Source organism: Oreochromis aureus, linkage group 3 (genome assembly GCF_013358895.1).
Source record: "Oreochromis aureus strain Israel breed Guangdong linkage group 3, ZZ_aureus, whole genome shotgun sequence".
NCBI lineage: Eukaryota > Metazoa > Chordata > Actinopteri > Cichliformes > Cichlidae > Oreochromis > Oreochromis aureus.
The window spans coordinates 8,949,246-8,965,549 of NC_052944.1; the positions used below are offsets into that span (position 1 = coordinate 8,949,246).

General features: G+C 37.5%; 1 protein-coding gene and 1 long non-coding RNA gene across 2 annotated transcripts in view; one reads left to right on the plus strand and one right to left on the minus strand.

The window, feature by feature from the left end:
* The window catches only part of nrxn2b (neurexin 2b), a 654,120-nt gene that overhangs the window by 175,359 nt on the left and 462,457 nt on the right, over nt 1-16,304 (minus strand). The gene's annotated exons all lie outside the window — the stretch shown is intronic.
* LOC120439044 lies at nt 1,058-2,410 on the plus strand. Its single transcript, XR_005612339.1, has 4 exons — nt 1,058-1,205; nt 1,893-1,958; nt 2,053-2,091; nt 2,317-2,410. It is a non-coding gene; the product is annotated as an uncharacterized LOC120439044 (long non-coding RNA).

Genomic DNA, 16,304 nt, shown 5'->3' on the forward strand with positions numbered 1-16,304 from the left:
GTCTGTGGCCTCGAGGTTACTCAGAGTGTAAACTTATTTCTACTGTCGACTCTTATTCATCCAGCTGGTTATTTTCTCCGTCTTTGTCACAGCTGCCAGATTTGCCTCTGTTTGCCTCACATAATTCTCCTCTCTTGCACTGTTTTTCATTTCAGCACTCAGACTAATGTATGCTCTTCTGTGAAATAAGGCATGATCTCAAGGGAAGGGTCCCCAGGCAGAAGGGCAACACACTCCCATCTCTCTTCCTCATATATTTTTAATGGGGATGTAGTTTATTTATATGGCCACATGAAGAGAAAGACTCAAAGTCGTGTAGTCTCTGTTATTTTACATTTGTGATGTGTATGTGAAAACAGTGCAACGGGCCCCATCGAATTGAATGAATGACTGGGCATGCAGTTTCTTATTATTTTATTTAGATAAATATATTTAAAAAGTTAGATACAACTTTTTCAAAGTTACATTTTATATTCAGTTGAAATTGATTTTAAAAGAAAACAGTAAGAACACAATAAGTGCTTTGACTGGCATGAACCTTATCAATTGTGACAGTAAAAGTCCCATTTAAAATGACGTATGAGGCAGTAACTGCAATGTGCTGATTTTATTTGGGGACCTTTGCTACATTATGCGTCCCTGTTTCTCCATGTCTTTTCTTTTTATCATCAGTGATAAAGAGAAAAAGTCATAAAAATACCCATAAAAATGTCTAAACTACACATAACCATACTGTAAATTCATTGCATGTGTTATTTTCTGAAAAAGTTCTTCAGCACTAGTGAAATCTCAACTTCTTAACTATATAAGTAAGTGCGGAGCATTTATTATATATCAAATATGAACTTTATACACTCAAAAAAATGAATGAGGTGGATTGTTCAGTGTATATTTATTATTTATTTTCATTTTACTTAAAATATATGTTTTGTTAAGTTAACATATGTTTTCTAATCAAGTCTACGTAATTGTGTCTATTATTCACTGTACATAATACTAATGTGTTACTTGATGGCATAACATTAAAGTTAAGTCAATTAGGATCGATATACTTTGTATATCCACAAGGTGGCAGTAATGCAAAAACAGTTGTAATGAAACCGCGAAGAACAACAAGGTTTCACGGCTTGGGCCTGCTCATGCGCAAGACTTCAAATTTAACTTAAAAACGTTGTTTTGGCGCCAAGCTGCTGTTTCTTTGAGAGGTAAGACCACTTTTTTCTTTGACTATGTTGTTCAGTATCTACATGTCGAGCATGGTTATATTTTGCATTTGTCTTACAAGACATGTTATATCGTTTGCGTGCGCTTGTTCTACATTAGTTTTACTGGGTCCTGGACATGCTTAACATGCTTATTTTGTGGACTGTGTAAGAAACATTTTTATTGTTTTTGGTTTTATTAAGGGATTAGCTACAGGGGTTCATGAGGTTATTTTTTCATTTGCTTTCTTGGGATTCCTTTACTGTAATCCGAGAGTCATAAATATCGAATAGGATAGCAAGGATAGCATAAAGTGACATTTAAAATCCAAAAGTCGAGGGCGAAAGCCACTGTGACACTATTGTTATGCTCTGTCAGTAATCTGTATTATGTAAAATGGTCTGTAAATACAGCATGTTTCCTAGAGTGATACAGATCAGCATAGTTATAAATTACAGTTTGTTAAATCACACACTTACTTTTTAAAATAAAATTATTCACGACATATGAGTGGGCAGACAATGGAAGTCGACAGACCTGGTGATAATTGCTTCTATAGAAAGTTAGCACATGGCAGTGTCAATCTCTTGCTTTTCTTCTGAGTAGTATTTTATTTAGTTGTAATACAATCAATAATTTGCTTCTTGAAATTAAGTAATGAATTTCTTGTTTTACTTTATAAATCTCAGATCCTGCCTTTACCTGCTCCCTCCTATACTGATGTGGTGTATGTGGTACTGCTGAGCTTGTATGTGGTATGTGAACTGTTATACTTTTAAAAAAAAAACTGTTTTATAAGTTAATTTTTCTTTAGTGACCCATCCCATGCCCCTGTTATTTCTTCTCCAGATCTGAACCATTGTAAAGGTTGCAGTTCAAGGACCTGAGGTATGAAATTCTTTTCAGATCAGCTGTGATCAATATTTTTGGAACTTGATATATAACAATAAAAGCTGTAATGGCTCCATTAGCATTTTGTGTAAATGTTTGTGTTAAAAATTATAGCTTTAATGAGGTCTTTCTACATTAGTTTCAGTTATAAAGTATGTATATGTGTACATATAGTATGTATATTTACAGTACAGTATGTTGTGTTTGTTGACATGTTTTCAGGTGGAAGCAGAATTTGTGAGGATTACTACTGCTCCACTTGTTCCAAGGCTTTTTGCACAACTTGACCAATACACTGACCAGCTCATAAAAGTCTTCAAGAAAAAGGAGGTGCTGCAGTGAAGAAAATTAGACAAACTTTGGCTCCAGCCACAAAGGTGCGTTATTCTGTTGGTGGCAAAATATTATGGCTAATAAGATCACTTTCAAATTTAAACAGCTAGTGTATGGTAGCTGCACAGTGTACTTACATTTATATTAAGCAAGACAAAGTTTGGTACTCAAAACTTTGGAAAATTAAAATTACCTAAACATAAGTAAAATCTGATCCCTCAATTTCGGGTTAAACCATAAGTGAATGTTTTTATGTTAAAGATCAGTTTTTGAATGCAAAAACAATGATGTATTAGTTTGTCTATACCTCCATTATGGACATATATAATGTGGTGGAAACCCTACCCAACAGGTTAACTATTCATGTCCATGTGATGATTAGTTGGTCTTGTGTACATGTCTATCTGTGCAGTAAATATGTCATTCATTTTATGTATAATGTGAGTTTGTGTCATCCTAAAGTATATCTGTTTTCTCTTCCTGTATCTCTGCCACTCTCTACAGAAGGAAACTATTGAAAACGGGAGGGAGTGTGTCCTCAGGGCACTACCTTTTACCTGAATGAAGACCCAAGCATCCTCTTCAAAGAATAATTGGTTGGTAATTTTAGTTTAGTTTTTTATCTGTATTAAACCAAATTTTGAATAACTAATGTTGTTGCATGTTGTAGTGTTGTTGTTGTTGTAATTTGCATGGAACCTGTTTAAATGTTTTGGGAATCTTCTTGTATACCCAAACTATTTATATTTATTGTTGAATCTGTAGTCTAAAATAGTAGCGCACTGGGGTGCATGTTCCTAATATTGTGTTTACTTCATTAAAGGGTAGCTTTGGCTCTTTTTTTTTTTTTCCTTTTTAAATTTAACTGGATGCCATTTTTCTTTGTTTTTTTGTGTCTAAGCTACAGCTACAGCTGTTCAGAGGGAGCTGGAACAAATTACCCTTGCTATCTTCACCATTGAAAAAGCTGATGTCAGCACTCCTCCAGCCAATGTGGGTATAACCATCTAGGGTGTTCTGCATGACCTGGAAAACATGGCCTCTGCATGTGCACTCTTAATGGGTGGGATATATATGCACTGAATCTCAGTTAACCTCGAGACTGAAAGCTTTCTTTGAAGTACTTCAGAAGCTCTTCCTTCATCTGTATGTCAGCAGACTCTTGACCAAGGTACAGATACTCAAGAATAAACTGAACGAATAAGCCAATCCTTAATTTGATGATGAATGTTCTGTCAGATGGACAGAAGTTTTCAGAGGCTGAATGGGAATAAAACGGTAATTTGTTGAAAATGACAGATAAAAGGAAAATTACATTTAAGAGAAATTTTGAAAAGTTTGTAAACTACTACAATTTGAGAGATTTTACTCTTGTGGGGGGGGGGGCTAGTAAGAGACAATCAAAAGTGTTGAGATTTAAAGGATTTAATTGAGAGATGATACTGCACCAGAAATGTTGAAGGGTGGTGTGTATATTAGCGTTCAAGGTATATTGTTATGAGGTGGAAATATGTTCATATTCTGTTTGTGTTACATTGTGTGCATTGTAAAGGTAATTGCAATACATACTAAGAATAAGGGTAAGTTAGGAATGCAGGATGAATGTATATTTTATGGACTTTTAAAGACGAACAATTGTTTCCATGTTAAAATGTTTACAACCCAAGTTTTTGCCCAAACACTGGTAAAATAAACGTTGAGGGTGGCAAGTGTTAAATGGTTACTTTTGTGCTGTTGCAAAAAACTGAACGCTGACAAGCTGTTTTATTGTTAGACCATAATGCTGGCATGCTTTATTTAAGTTTTATTTGGAATGGTGATATAATTTTCTTTGATTGCTAATATCAGTGGACTATTTATTATTATTATTATTATTATTATTATTACAACATTCATTTTTTTTAATTGTGGCTGTTGAGGTGGACACTTCACTTTGCATTGTTAAAGGAAAACACTTCATTGGCGTTGTGTTACTGGACTGACCCTAAGCAATCATTGCAAATAGCAACTTTGCTATCCATTTTAGACACTAAAAGAAAAAGCACTCCACAGATCTTACTAGCATCACATATACGTAACTCAAGTGTCATCTTATCAACATGTTATGTGGTCTTCAATGTTTTTTCTTCTATTTCTGGCAGATACAGACATTTAATTTAAAGTCTTGATGTTGCATCTGTCTACATACTGTTAGTTACTAACCCTAATGACCTGTTGTGTTTTATTTTGGACTGGGTTTACACAAATGCTCACTGAATGTGTTGGCAATAAAAGAAATTTAAAAAATAAGTTGGATGTACTTAATTCATTTGTGTGGAACCTGTTGACAAAATAGATTTATGTAAAACTAATTAGTAAAGCACAAGGTGGCTGAAAATATAATATTTGAATTAATCTAACTTAAATTTAACATTTTACTGCCACAAATAAGAAATGTGTTGAAGTAACTAATCTAAACTATCTAACCTGTAAATATATCATTTATGTTCATACAACATAATTTGATTTAGGTAGTCTTAAATATCTCTTGTTAATCTTAAGTAGTTTTTTAAAATTAGATGAACTAAAGATTTTTGCTTTAAACTAACACAATGCAATTTCGTGGAACCTGTTTACAAAATAATTTTAATTAAAGTCAACGTTTCATTTTTTTGAGTGTATAACTGTTGCTCACTGACACATCCTATAGCTGTGAAATATATATTTTTTCTGAAACATCAGAAATACTTCTAAGACAAATGAACAGCATGTTGTCTCAGGGTTGATCACGATAGTTTTTCAGTTCTTTAGACGCCTACCAAGCACCATGTTGACTTCACAGTTGAAAAGCTTTCCTGCCATAAGGCACCACTTCAAAGTAGCTTTCATTCCTCTGATCACAGCATACAGAGTTCGAATTCCCTTTCATGCTGTGTCCCAAACTTTGACCTTTTTGTCCACCATTCCATCTGATGTGTCCTTTCCCTTCACATCCTCATCTGTTTCATCAGTTTCAGTGGTCACCGTGCCTGATATAATCTCTAAAGTACTTTTCTGGGGTATTTTGGCACAAAGTATAGAGAATACATGTTTTCTGGTGCTCCTTCTGAGCCATGGTGAATTCATTGCTAATATTTAGTGGAATTTGCAAGTTATGTAAGTAGTAAACTGCAACAAACCTAGTCAAGTCTTAATGTACTGTTCATGTGAGCAGCTAAACTGCTAGTTTACTCTGTCACATTGAGATGTTTCAGATCATCAATCACATTTTAATATTAAAAAAAAGAACCTGAGCGAATACAAAATGTAGCTTTAAAACTATTATTTAATTTTTTAAAGAAAAAGAAACTTATGCAAAACTAATTGCCTCTTAAAAAATAATAACTGGTTGTGCCATCCTTTTTAACACAAGGCCAGGTAGGTTTGGGTAGCTTAATAAATGAAATCATCATTTCAAACCTGCATTATGTATTTACTCAGATTATATTTCTCTAATATTAGAATTAGTTTGGTTTTCTAAAATATGAAAAATTGGCAATAAGTAAATCAGGAAGGGGGCAAAAAGATTTTTATAGCACACTATGAGCAACTGCCAATGCATACAATATCAAGTCCCTCATACATCTTTCTGTGTATGCTGAAATCAGCAGTAACCCATATAGATGTTGGCTCTATCCATGATTCATACAGAGTCCTTTTTTTTAAATACATTGCATCTACTCAATCGTATATGCCTTTATTGGACACCCCTTTGGTCACAGTGACAGTGTTTTCCAGTGTTGGACCAACTGTCACTTGTCACATGTTAAATCCACTGAAGTGTATGGGAACATTGTTCTGTGTTTGTATTACTGCCATAACAGCTATGTGTTATTGTGTCTTTAAACGCAGGTGCGTCAGAGCAGGTGTGCATCTGCTGTGCGCGCACTGTTTCCTAACAAGGACAGACACGGATGCATAATTCCGTTGCTGTGCTATGAATGTTTGTGCATTTACAAAGCTTATGTACAAACATCCAGGCTCAGTGACTGTATAATTCAGACTGCAGGATACCTGAGGGTAGCGCCTTCTCTCCTTGCTTGGTTACTCACCAGAAAAGAAACGGAAATACACCCCCAATCCAGCATCAGCAAGGAAACAAATTGAGCTAAAAGGTCAATCACCCTCCCACTCCCCACCAACTTTAATTAACAAATCAGTTGAAAATGCCAGAGAACCAGAGGCTATGAAAATATCACACCGTAAAGTTGCTTCTACCTTGCTATTCAGTGCTAATTGGGCACCACTTAATAGACCAGTGAATGGATGTTAATCATTAGCTAATATACCATGGCTTTATTCTTGTTGTAATGCCTCTTATGCCCTGCTGCTGTTAAGAGGCTGTTCATGTGACTAAAATCAGCTGTGGTGTGCAGCGTGACCCTGACTATTACTGAAATAAACTGTCAAGTCAGACCAATTAAATGAACAAGTGAAGTCAAAATGGAAAGGTTTTTTGGGTGGGTTTTCAGATACTGCATGGAAAGCTACTACAAGTATTTTATTTCCATGCTTGCTTTGGAGGAAAAAAAACACAAATCCAAAAAAAAACCAACCGCCGCGCCTGCCAAAAGTGCAATATCAGAGTTATCTGAAACATAGCCATTAGTGGAATTCAGTCCTGCTGCTCAAGTTATCCCCTTTGGTCCCTTCTGAATGCAGTTGTTGTTCTTCTAACCCACCATTTATCAATCCCTCTGTCAACCTGAATCTCAATTAATAGCAGAAGAAGCGGAATCACACGTATTTGCTTGGAGTCTCATAACAAATCCACCAAATCTGTCTGGGGTGGACTAAAGGAGATGAGAGGCAGACGGAAAAACAAGTGCTGGAATTGCATTAGCTGTAATGAGGAGACCAGAAAATAGAGATGAAGCTTCTTTGTTGCAGTGGGACACAGAGAGAAACAGAAAGAGGAAGGATAAATGGATAGTATGGAAAAAGATGGCAGCAAAAAGGAAACTAGAAGGATAATGAAAAACGAGAGAGTAAAACGGATGGTGAGGAGCAGAGGCTACAGAGAGAGGGCATCAGGGCCATGTGGCATGAAGCAGTGCAGGAAAGATGGTAGAGCCAAGGAATAAAAAATGAGGGAGTGGGAGGGGGGGAAGCAGATGTCTGATTCACTGACTCATCCTTCTGCCCTAGCAATGAGCTGCACAAAACCAGCAAGACAGAGAAGAATGATGGAAAAACAGAAAATAATGGGTAGAAATAGGTACAATGGTGGGAAAAAGGTTGTTTTTTTTTTAAATTTTGTCATATTCAACTCACGTATTTCAGATCATCAAATCAATTTTAATATGAGACAAAGATAGCAAATGTAATACAAAGTGTAGTTTTAAAATGATGATGTCATTTATTGAGGGGTAAAAAACATCCAAACCTACCAGGCACTGTGTAAAAAAAGTAATTGTTGAGTCATGTTTAACCACATTTTTCAGATAGCTGAGTTCTAAAGAAACCAAAAAGTCACTGACGTCTGTCAGCCTGGAAAGGGTTTCAGAGCCAAGTCTAAAGGTTCAGGGCTCCAGCAAACCAAGTTTAAAGGAGAGAACTTGGAACAGTGGTCAACCTTCCCTCACATTTGCTAAAAAAACATCTTGATGATCCCAAAGATGTTTGGTAAAACATCCCGTGGAATGACAAGACAAAAGCAGAACTTTTTGGAAGGTCTGGATCCTGTTACACGTTGCATAAAACCACAGTTACCCGAGCATTATACATCACACCACGAGTCAAACATGGTGGTGGTCGTGTGATGGCCTGGGGCTGCTTTGATGCTTTTAGTACCTGGATGACTTGATGTAATTGACAGAACCATGAATTGTGCTCTCTACCAGAAAATCCTGAAAGCGGATGCCCGGCCATAAGTTCATGCCCTGCAGTTCAAGTGCACTTACGTTATGCAGCAGGATAATGATTGGAAACAGAGCAGCAAAGCCACTTCTGAACAGACATCCAAATGAGATGTGTTGGCATGACCTAAAACAGGCCATCAAGCTCAAAAGCCCTCTAGAGTGGCTGAATTAAAACAATTCTGCAAAGTAATGTGGACCAAATCATGTGAAAAACAGCAATTTGAAATAAAAAGAAAAACAAAATGTCATTCAATTAGTGAATATGTACAGCTCATCATACAGTCAGATCCCTGCAATACTAGTAGTGGAGGAATGGACATTGTGAGTTGTAGGGGGTCCCTATTGGAATGGCTTGTGTGTGCTTCTGATAAGAGAAAGTGGATGCACGGCTGCTTCCACTGCTGTGTAAATACACAAACAACTGTTTTTCATTGTCACATGAAAGAAACCAGACTAGCTAAAAGTAATAAATTAAGAATTCTAAGTTACAAAAATATTATTTGCTTACTTGCTTTAAAAGTGTGATCTAAAGTAATGCAATCTTGTCACTTCTAAACTAGCCTGCATTGGCTTTTTTTTTCTCATCAGCATGCCTCCACAGATATAGCCCACTCTGCTCCACCAAAGGGACTGCCCCGGGGGAGCCAATTAAGAGTGTCCGCTGTGCTGGTGACAGCTGCTCCAGCCTCAGCCCTGAAAGCCTCCCAGCTCCACATCACTGATGGGGAAATACTGTAGAATTACCCGGGAGGGGTGGAGATTTAACAGAGAGTCAGAAGGGGAAAAAAGATCAATGAAGACAGCAGTGAACCTAAAAGCATCAAGACATCATTGGAGAGGAACTGTTGTTGGGAAGTCGAGGCCAGTGTGACACCTGGACTTGAGCACAGAGAGATTTAAAAAAAGATGGTTACATAAAGCTTGATTGATCTAATAACTGGCTGGATATCTTATCAATCATAACAGCCAATATACTAATGTTATACTGATTATTCTTCTGATTAACCAAATAATGGACTTTAAAAAAAAAGAAATTGAGCTGCTCTGCTAGGAGAACACAGCGAGTCTATGAGAAAGGTTGGATTGATGAAAGGATATATTTTATGAATTTTCAGCAGTGTGGCACAAAATTACTTCTGGCACTAAGATGTCTATTTAGATATTTTCAAGAGCACAGATTGGTACTTTTAGCACTGTCAGTTTTAGCCTGATGGACCTGTAAAATTTAGAGGTCATTCCAAGCCATCAAGCTTTTTCCTCTAAACATTAAATCCTCATTATTATTTTATCACCCTAAACTAATATTTTGCTATATTTCACTTTTACAGTTCACAATTTCTTGTCAAAAACAGGAAGAGGTCACTGAGGTGAAGAAAGTTAAAGTAAAAACTGATTTGATGTACGTTAAACAGAGTTACTGAAAATGGCTAAGGATTTAATTGGGGCCTCTGAGATAATGCTTATGATGCAGATCACCAGCAGGGGTGGTGGTATGTTGTGTTGATTATGCAGTTTGAGATGCAGTCCTATGTTCCAATTTACATATTCTAGCGAATTAATCAAATCCCTGCCCTCTCTTTTTCAGGTGTTTGCCTTAAACAACCTTAGAGCTCTTCAAAGGGAGATACTGTATCTTAACAACATTCTGTGAGTTTCCGTAGGTGGGATATTTGGTTATTCGTAGGGATTGTTTGGTTAAGGAGTGTGACTTAAGAGGTTAAGTCCAAAAGTGTTAGTCAACCCCTCAAACCCACAAACTATTTGGCTGTTTTCTGGAAATCTGGCAGCCATGTCCAGCTTAGGTGACACTGGCTTCAGATCCAGTCACAACGGCAGTCACCTGTGGGCTTGTGTCATGTCACAGGAACAGTCTGCCATGCCAGCACACCTCCGCTAGATATAAAACTGGAATCTCACCAACCATGTCTCGATGCAGGGCAATGTCCCAATCCCTGCCCACTGTGTTTGGATTTAGCGTAAATGAGTGTTAAAGAGACAAAAGCAATTAGAATATTGTTCTCAGAGATTCTTCCTCATATCTTGCTGAATGACCATCCCAGCCAGCTATTCTTAAAAGAAACTAATAAAAGACAAAACAACTGCCTGACATCAAACTGACAAAACACTATAGGGTACTGGCACATCATCGGTTTCAGTAATGCTGCCATGTCCAGTAGTGCATGAGCAGTATCGAAATGTAGAGCTGAGTTACAGATCATTGGAGTTTTATCTAATAGTGTCTTGGTCTTGGGATAAAAGAAACATTGTAATTCGCTTGTAGAATAATCCCTTGTCTTACTGCTTCTTTAGAGTATAAGACGTCCTTGAGTCCCGAGTAAATATCAAGAAAAGATTATCAGTTATCTCTTGCTACACCTGTAACAAAGTACCTGCTCATTTCAAGCATGCAGGGCTTAATTCACAATCAAACAGCAATGAGAGGCAAATGCAAGGACGAGATATTCTTCTGACAATCAACTTCTAGCTTCAACTGTTTGTTTAGAATCAAAGTCACCTTTCCAGATGCTCGAATGCCAGCTCCTCTGTTATGTCTCACCTCCCCCACCCTTAAAACACGCACACGCTGCCTCCACACAAATACATGCAAAGACGTGTATGATACTACACACACAATCATTTCAGTATGAGGAACCTTCTGCCAGTTTCCACTCATCACTCCTAGTAAAGCACTAGCACATACACACTCATACATCTTGCTTGGTATCATTGTTTGGAGTTGCATACAAGGTCACTGATAAACACAAAGTCCTTTACCCAGCCAGCTTAGGATAGCCCCACCACCAACTGTACACACCCACAACCTGTGTCACCTCGTCTGTCTTGTGCCACATCTGCTTAGTTCTGAGAGTACTTTGCGTCAAACCTAACATCGACTAACATTAGACACAAACCATGTCGTGCAGCTTTGTATTACAGCTTGGGTGTGTGAAGTGAGAACAGGGCTCACTTCCTCGATATACTGGCCACAGAAAGCTTTCAATAGAGCTCAGGGAAACGACACCACGAATGCAGTGTATTATGGGATCGTTGTTCATTTAAGCCAAATTTGATAATGGAAACTACAGTGAAAGAGGCTGCTTTTGGGTTCGTGAAAATTAAATTGTGGCCATTAGAAACTCATCACAATGGTTAGCTGCCATGTCGTAAAATGACACTGTACTGTACATATGACTGTAATAAGATTTCAGAACCAACGATGTATTGTTTGGGTAGCAGTTGGAAGGAGGAAAAACATCAACTTACACAACATTTTAGAAAATACGATTGTGTTATCAGAATTGATATAGCGGTAAGTTATAATTATAATGCATGTAACTGTTATAATTTATGTAAGGCTATGATGCACACTTTAGGTATGGTTATCTTCACTTTCAGGAATGACAGTGTAGCTAGAATCAAAGTAAATCTTCATGCGTTTGTATTTTACAAAGATTCTCAAATGTGAGAATGTGATCCTTACTGGGTACCATCACTACACCTCAGACACGCGGTACTCACTCTGGCTTCTCTGACTGGTATCTGTGGAGAGGAGAGAGACTACAAGCTCCTGTACCTGCTGCAGCTCTAAAATGCAGAGCACTGTAATGAAATATCAGCCTATAATAAATGAAATAAAACTACTTTAGGTGTGAATGACTTTTATTTTTAAGATTCACAGTGCAGTTGAGTGCAGCTATAGGATAGAACAAGTATTTCTTTGCTATTACAATGAAATATAAAATGCCAAGTAAAACTTTGTTTTTTAAGTGCATATTCAGTAGTAGTGCAGTGTTTTTAAACTTTAATGCATTTTCCTCCTTATTACCTCTTGTGACATCTATGTTTTGGTTTTGCTTGAACAACATGGTGACCAGACTGAGGGAAGGATATTTAAAGGTGGAGTCCAAAATTATTTTAGGTTATTTAACTGTATTTATAATATATATATAGTCAAACTTAGAGTTAAAACATTAAAAAATATACAGGAGCAGCCACTGGTTTGTGGAAGCTGGTATATTGCTCCGCTATCTTGAATACAGTGGCCAAAATTACCATTCTGCCTGAGCGTGTTTTATGCATGTAGCATTATAGATAGAGGATCTTACAAATTCATTTTAATTTCAAGATCACAAATGCCTCTTTTTAGCTTTTTATGATCATATTACATTTGTACATGTATTTGTACATCTCTCTCATCTTTCTCTTCATGCTTCCTCCTCATTTTCGCTCAAGGGCTCAAGGGTCCTAAAAATCACGCTTTTCCATTGATAAACAGTGTGAGTACATTCTCACATTGTATGACAGTTTATTTGCAAAGTATCTAAGTCTAAGAATGTTAGAGCCACTTCAAAGAAAGTTAACTCCTGCTAACGGCTGCTGACAGCAGAAAAAACAGCAGCGCTTACCATGAAAAAGGTTCAGGATATTCTCAACAGCTCACCTCAGTATTGAAGTCATCAGACATATTTAAGCTTTACTGATACATTGATTCTTATCAGACTCCTTTCAAAAAGTTTTACAGCGTCCTCCAGTGTAAATAGACATGGACACATATTAATAGCTGAGCTAAACAGCAGCCTGGCTGAAACAGAGACAAACGGGGGCCACAGTTTAGGATTATGCACTTGATTTGGGCGGTGGTTAAGGTAAAAAAACAACAACAAAAAAAAACAAAAAAGAAGCTGGGGTGTGCTGGGGCTGTGCCTTACTTAATAATCAACCATGTGAGTGGGTGGTCATGCAAACTGTCTCATCCATCTGGAAAATGAAAATCTTTGGCTGATAATCAAATATACTGACATGGCACTAAAACACTTTTTGTGTCATATACAGACATTTGAGGCTATCTTGACAGATAGCACATAGCCTCAGAGTTTACTTTGGTGTCTGCTTGGTTCCACATACCAAACTATTGACTATGGATTAATATTACATTACTGGTAATGAATACAGAAGAGAAATCAAAATTTTGCCATTAAACTCACCGGACAAGGTCACATATAAGTTATTCAGAATATGGCTGCTGGCTTTTGGCATATTTCTCATAAAACCTGGAACTGCCATAAAGATTCTCCACAGAGATACCATTTTCCAGTGGAAAGCTTGGGCTGTTTGTGTGTGAAATCGCAGAACCTTCTGGCACAAGTTCAGGTAACCAGTGAGCAAGGACTGCAGTTGACATCCTGAGGGTCCTGGATACTCTGGTCCCCCTCTGAGCATGTCAACAGTCTGATTAATACATGTGGCAGATCAGAGAGAGAATGTATAAAGGGATGCGAATCTTTGCACTGCCTCCTTCTGTGCCGAATGCCCACATACCAGACATTAATCACGAAGGAAAAGAATTGTTTTCTCTCCACAGCACAGCACAAAAATAAAACTTCATCTGCGTCTAGGGCGAAAGGAGGGGTAATGTTGCGTGACATTCTCTTCATATCATGGAGCTAGAGGTCACCTCCCGGCACTGAGAGAAAAGAGAAAGGGAGAAAAAAAACCCAGAGCTCTCCATCTCTCACCTGCTCGCCCACTGTGCATGCATTCATCAATTCTCTCTCTGCTCCTGTCCTTCCATCTATCTGGCCTTGTGTGATACACAAACAGCAACAGTGTACCCATAACACATACTGCTATCTTTGTTATCTGTTCAAACTGACTCCAATGTCGATATGGACTGTCCAACAACATCCTCCACAACAGAGGTGGGTTTTCCAAAGGGGGCCACATGAAAGACTTAGGACTTAGGAGGAAGGCCCCAACAGCTTGGGGCCTAAGCTGGGCTTAATTCTGCTCAGTATTAATGTTTATCTCTTTATAAACTGCTACTGGCAAGACTAGATGTAGATTAGGTAATAAAAGTGTGAAATAGGCACTGTCTGTGAATCTGTGCTTTTGCCCTGATGTAGTTATCTATTTTAGGTACAACATCAAAAATATGATTAATTTTTAGCAATGACTTACACAACACCTCCTGGTGTATAATATAATTCAAACATACTAATTTCACTGTAGTCACTTTGTCTTGTTCTGCTTCAAAACTGTATCAGATTTGCACAGCCAACGGTAGTAACACCTACTAGTTTGTACCATTTCAACCCAAGCCTTTCCGAGCTTGAACTTACCTATGTGAATAAATCACTCACCCCTTGTAGTCCTTTTTATTGCTGCCAGCTTCTCTGTAATCTTAAACTCTTCCCTTAACCCATATACAAAGATGAGAAACTGGGCTGTGTCGCTGAGGTCACAGCTCTCCTCCAGAGCCAAGGATAGAAAGAAAAAATTGCTCGTTTTAAAGCTGAAACTCCTGCAATATCCTAGTTCTAGCTTGTAATGTTTTGCCTAGAGCAGGGCTTCCTTCTTCAGGGCATAATAGCATCCACCAAACATTTTTTTAATAAACTCCCCATCAGAGAATGACTTGTCATTTTTGTGATAGCTGGTCTTGACAACTTCATTCCTGGATATGCAAAGCTTGGTGAAAAATCTCTTGTTACTTATGCAGCTTTGCTAGCAAAAGTTCAAATGTCTTTTCTCACTGTAAATCAGTCAAGTTTTTGCATTTCTCTGTGGGTTTAGTCTTTTAATTATGATTTAAACTGTAATCCTTAAACTCAGCAATCGGCTCTCCATAAACTTAGCACACAGCTTTACTTCACACTTCAGGAAATAAATGCTTGGAATTTCTTGTTAAAAACTCTACATTCTGCATCAAGCTTTCTTTTTTTAAAATGTGAGTTAGCTAACTTACACTAACTTATATAAATTTAACAGTGGCCTTCAAAATAAAAACAACAAAAATCTCAAAAAACAGTAAACCTTTCTCTTTTAGGGCATTTGTTCACAGCTGAAATGGGACAAACTGCATAAAATACACTTATTTATGCTTGAATCCTAATTTCCCATTGACCTCACATGGCTGGATGGGATCGACAAATGGGGTGAATGTACAATGCCCAGGTCTGCTTCATGACTTTTATAAAGAAACAAATGTGAGTCATAAAGCACCCTGAATATGGAAATAGCCACCATGCCTTGCTGCTGGTGTAAATGCTCTGGAGTTTCAACAAATGTTTTGCAAGTTAAAATGACACTATGTAGTTAATATATTTGCTAAAGGACTAATGTGACAAGGGCCTTATTAAAAAGGTATGTCGTTTTTCAGAACAATTAATAGATATTGTGTTTAACATTTCAGCAGAAAATCGGTACCATTAAAATCCATTCCCAAAATTATTTGTGCGGGTGGACTTGATTTATGAACCATCCTGTTAGTGTGTGTGTGTGTGTGTGTGTGTGTGTGTGTGTGTGTGTGTGTGTGTGTGTGTTGGAACAACAGTTACACTTATGCCAACAGTTACATTTACGCAAATGCAATGAGTCATAATGGAGTGACAGGATACAATACATTTACAGTCTCTACATCATAACTTGTGAATCATTTGCATACTTTGAGCCTGTCTGACTCACTGACATCACTGAATAAAAATAGTGATGGATTCCCACCTCTGTCTGTAAAAGGATTGGAATTATCTCCAAAGAATAATGCATTGCTAAAAAGGAAAGGCTACAAAGGCAGATAAATTGAAGTTTTAGTAAGTATAAAAACAAGAACAAAAAGTTGCAAACATTCCTATTGATGATAACTATAGTGCATCCATTATCTACCATTTAAAGGCTTCTGCCAGAAACCAGCATCAATCTTGTTTATTACTGTTCAATAGCACTGACCTTTTGATGACCAAAGCACGGCTTATGGACAAAAGCCTCTACCTGTGAGTGAATTGCAATCAATACCGGGGCAGCATTATATTTCTATGCACTGTATGAAAAATCAGAGAGCAAGTCCAGACAGGGAAATGGAGACTATGAAAGCAGGGAGGAACCTGACAAAGCAGGACAAATGACTGACAGGTAGACTTGACGGGGTAACTCTCAACTGGGGGAGCCAATTCAACTCAAGTGTAATGCAGGTAGTACCACCTGTGCATTAAGCAGATGCCA